General features: G+C 41.9%; 1 protein-coding gene across 1 annotated transcript in view; it reads left to right on the forward strand.

The window, feature by feature from the left end:
- Positions 1–4,627, forward strand: part of LOC118735081 (DNA repair protein complementing XP-G cells homolog) — a 170,476-nt gene that overhangs the window by 59,584 nt on the left and 106,265 nt on the right. The window lies entirely within an intron of this gene.

Genomic DNA, 4,627 nt, shown 5'->3' on the forward strand with positions numbered 1-4,627 from the left:
CCGGGATTGGCAGGATCAAGGTTCCAGAAGCTTCATGGCAAGTCGGAATGCGACAAGAAGTGGAGTGAGCTAGCGTCAATGCTGAATAGCCTTGGTGGTTCGGTGAAGAACGTCGACCAATGGCGCACAGTATGTAAAAGTTGTTTAGTAATTTAATACCATGTTTAAAATTTTGTTTTGCAAAAAGGTATGGAGGGATTTGAAGATCCGTACTAGTATTAAGGTGCGTGATAGAAAACGAAAGCAGGCAATGACGGGAAACAATCCCATTAATGAAGAGCCACCCACTGAGCTTAAGAGGCGTGTGATTGCCCTTGTCGGTAGCGACTATGTGCAGGGCCATGAAACTGTTGCTGAAAGTGTGCCAGTGGAAGAGGTAAAAAGCAAATAAATCGTTATGAATAGCATAGCAGTTAACAATTCTTCCCATCATTAGGAACTCCAACTTCGTATGGAAGAGGGTGATGAAAGTGTCATCATCGAGATGACATCTATTTCCCACGAAGTGAGCATTGAGATGTGCACATCGACTCCTGTAACTCCTGAAGGAAAAACGCCTCGTAGAGGTGCAAAAAGAAGGCGTGTGGACGGTGGTACCGAGGCCCAAAAAACATTTTTGGAAATTGCTCAGACCGAAGCAAATGCCTTAAAAGTAATTTACATATTTGTAACTACATAAGTAAAATTTTATGACATAATTTTTTCGGTTCTTTTTTAACAGATGCTAGCAGAGTCGAGTGCAGCGAATGTACAAATAACAGGTAGACAAGCAGATGCTTCGAAGGTAATTTTTTATACATACTAAAAAAATAGTATTACATTCGTATGCTCTTTCAACAGTTGTTAGCTGAAACAAGTACGGCGAAGGTGCACGTAGCGAAATCATTGGCCGACGCTATGAACACAATGGGGGAAGGTTTAAAGGCATGTGCGGATGCCTTTAATAATTTAACAAACGCTATCTACCGCATGTAAATATTGTGTAAATATGTAGTTTTTGAAGTAATTTTTTGTTTTACTATTTATGTTAGTTTTAAGCGTTTTAAATGCAAGTTGAAGTTCTTTTTACAACGCTTTTATCAACTTGCAATGTTGTGTGTCCAGAAACTTTCAATGTTGTGGATCCAGAAACTTTCAATGTTGTGGATCCAGAAACTTTCAATGTTGTGTGTCCGACACCATAAAGCTTTGCTTTGAAAAGTTCCTATAAAAAAGCATAGTGCTTAGGGCGACATCTGTAGTGAATAGGGCGAGGTAGATGACATCTAGATGTCGCCCTATGTACTACGTTTGCTACAGCGGAAATAGACGACACGCCATTTCTTTAAATAAAATTAATTGGTGCTCGTTTGTATGTACATACATATGTAAATGCATGTGTGTGCACCTTTCTATTAATATCGTTGAATTATTTTAATATCTATTGCAAAATTTTATTCAGACAGGACTTAAAAGTAGAAAATAAATAATATAAAAAAAAACTTTTTAATATACAACGCTTTTATAAATGGACTAAAAAGTAGAAAATAATATTTCTCAGTCCCATATAATTTGTTTTGATAACTTTTGATTTTGAAATTTTAGCAAAAGTCATTACAAACAATCTATGAAATTGAAAATGAAAAGCGTGGGGCGCATGTAATACACTTGAATTGATATGAAAAGTAATATATGTATGTATGTATGTGGGTATATGAATAACGACCGCTTAAAATCGATTTCAAAGTTCTACTTTCGCTGTAGAAATTTTAGGTCTACGTTATGTAGTTTGACTATTGTCAATTAAATCGAATGCTTTGTATTGCATGCGCTCCACGTTTTTCATTTTCAATTTCATAGATTGTTTATAATGACTTTTGCTAAAATTTCAAAATCAAAAGTTATCAAAACAAATTCTATGGGACTGAGAAATATTATTTTCTACATTTTAGTCCATTTATAAAAGCGTTGTATATTAAAAAGTTTTTTTTATATTATTTATTTGTTTTTATATTTATGTTAGAGTTAAGCTTTCATTTGATATAGCATGAAGTTCCTTTTTTTTGAATTTATGTTAGAGTTAAGTTTTAATTCGACATAGCATGAAGTTAACATTTTACACTTAGAATAACTGTTCAAGATATTCGAAGAAGAATTTTTACAAATTTGAGTTGATCTTTATTTGTGTTTCACAAGCGAGTTATTTGAAGTTCTGTTGATTTTCAAATGAATTCAATGTTTACAAATTTAGTTGATAGAGAGGTATACGGTCTTACTGCATGTAAGATATACCACATACATTTCTTATATACAATATGTAATGAAACTTCATTTTGTGAATTCATGTTTTAATTTTGTGATGCGCCTGTAACTTGAACGTGCTTTTACGTGGTGTTTTAATCCACGCCATATCATGTTATAGAAACCAATCTGTGATTACATACTGAGATCTGTCTGAAGTTATTGATGTAAGAGTTTTTATTTACATAAAAATGTTTAATAAAATGCCAAAATAATTTTATTGTATTCCTTCTGAATTTTTATTTACCAACGTTTTATTCATGTAAAATAATTTGCAATTAGCCGGTCTTGGACGCGTTTTGCTGTTGAAGACGGCGCGTCTTGATTTACATTACTGCTATGTGTCCTTGGCGGAGTGTAATGGGGTATAGTCGTTGCGCTGGGTATGCAGTTACAGTTGTATGGCTATACTCAATCCCGACTCTTGCGTCCTCGTTCGCGCACTCTGGGCAACGTGCGCAACCCATGTGAGAGATGCGGTAACCAATCCGAGTGGAGCCTTGGGTCACGGCAGAAAGAGAGGGAGCTTCGGTAGGGCCACTCCGACTTATTCGGTTTAAGGGCTCACTGAAGTCTGCAGCGTCTGTTCACCAGTAGGTGCAGCTGCAAGGGGGTGTCTGCTTGGAGCAAGCGGCTCGCTATATAAACGAGTATTTGGTTGCGAAACCACCCCCGTCCCAGCAATGGGTTGTGCGCTGGGTTTGGGACCCGCCACGTAAAAACCACTTCCAGTGAAGAAGCACGGCAAAGCCTCGGATGAGACCCCCCCTTATGATGACGACTCCGGCATACGTTTAAAGGACTACGATTTGAGGGCATGCACCTGGAATGTCCGGACCCTTAATGGGGAAGGTGCCTCTGCCCGGCTGGTTGATGTGCTCGTAAAGACAAAAGCTGACATCACCGCCATCCAAGAAATGCGTTGGACGGGACAAGGCAAGCAATATCTGGGGCCTTGCGACGTCTACTACATCTGCCATGTAAAAGAGCGCAAATTCGGAGTTGGATTTGTGGTGGGAGAGAGACTCCGTCGCCGAGTACTGTCGTTCACCCCGGTGGACGAGCGTCTAGCCACAATCCGCATCAAAGCGAGATTCTTCAACATCTCGCTCATCTGCGCCCATGCCCCGACGGAAGAAAAGGATGGGGCCTCCAAGGACCTCTTCTATGAGCGCTTGGAGCGACGTATGAGCGCTGCCCCCGTCATGATATCAAAATCGTGCTTGGCGACTTCAATGTCAGGGTGGGCAAGGAAGGGATCTTTGGAACCACCGTCAGAAAATTCAGCCTCCACGACGAAACGTCCGACAACGGATTTAAGCTGATCGACTTCACCGGGGCCCGAAACATGGTAGTATGCAGTACTAGGTTCAAGCATAAAAATATCCATCAAGCTACGTGGCTGTCTCCGGATCGAAAAACGAGAAACCAAATCGATCACGTTGTGATAGCCGGAACGAACGCTTCCAGTGTTTTAGACATACGCACACTCCGAGGCCCAAACATCGACTCGGACCACTATCTTGTTGCAGCCAAGATACGCACCCGCCTCTGTGCAGCAAAAAATGTGCGCCGAAATATGCAAGGAAAGTTTAACGTCGAAAAGCTGCAATCACAACAGACAGCCAGCGCTTTCGCTACTCGACTCTCACACCAGCTCTCAGAGAGCACTCTGCAACAAACCGACATATGCGAGCAGTGGAACCACATTTCCCGCTCATTAAGTACCGCCGCCGAAGAAGTCGGATTTCAGCGAGCCCGAAAGAACAACTGGTACGATGAGGAGTGTCAGGAAGCTGCAAAGATGCCGCCTACAGGGCCACGCTGCGATCGGGCGCAACGCGCGCTATGTGAGACTACTATAGGGATCTGAAGAGGGAAGCGAGACGTATTTGCCGCAATAAGAAGAGAGAGGCCGAAATACGTGAGTGAGAAGAGCTTGAAATGCTGGCCGACAGGAGGAATGCCCGAAAATTTTACTAGAGAGTTAGGCGACTTACGGAAGGTTTCAAGACCAGGGCGTACTCCTGTAAGAACAACAATGGCGACCTAGTAACCGATGTCCAGAGCGCACTTAAGTTATGAAGGGAAAACTTTTCCGCCCTACAAAATGGTAGCACGGAAAGTTGTGGAGAAGAAGAACCCGAGCCCACAGTCGATGATGACGGAGTCGACCTTCCACCGCCTGACTATGACGAGGTACGTATAGCAATAATGCGGCTGAAAAACAACAAAGCTGCTGGAGCTGACAGCCTGCCAGCTGAGCTATTCAAGTACGGCGGCGAGGAGTTGATAAGGTGCATGCATCAACTCTTGTGCAGCATATGGTCAGATGAACGCATGCCCG

The sequence above is a fragment of the Rhagoletis pomonella genome, unplaced genomic scaffold (genome assembly GCF_013731165.1).
Source record: "Rhagoletis pomonella isolate Grant_MI unplaced genomic scaffold, Rhpom_1.0 Rhpom_scaffold_00003, whole genome shotgun sequence".
Taxonomy (NCBI): Eukaryota; Metazoa; Arthropoda; class Insecta; order Diptera; family Tephritidae; genus Rhagoletis; species Rhagoletis pomonella.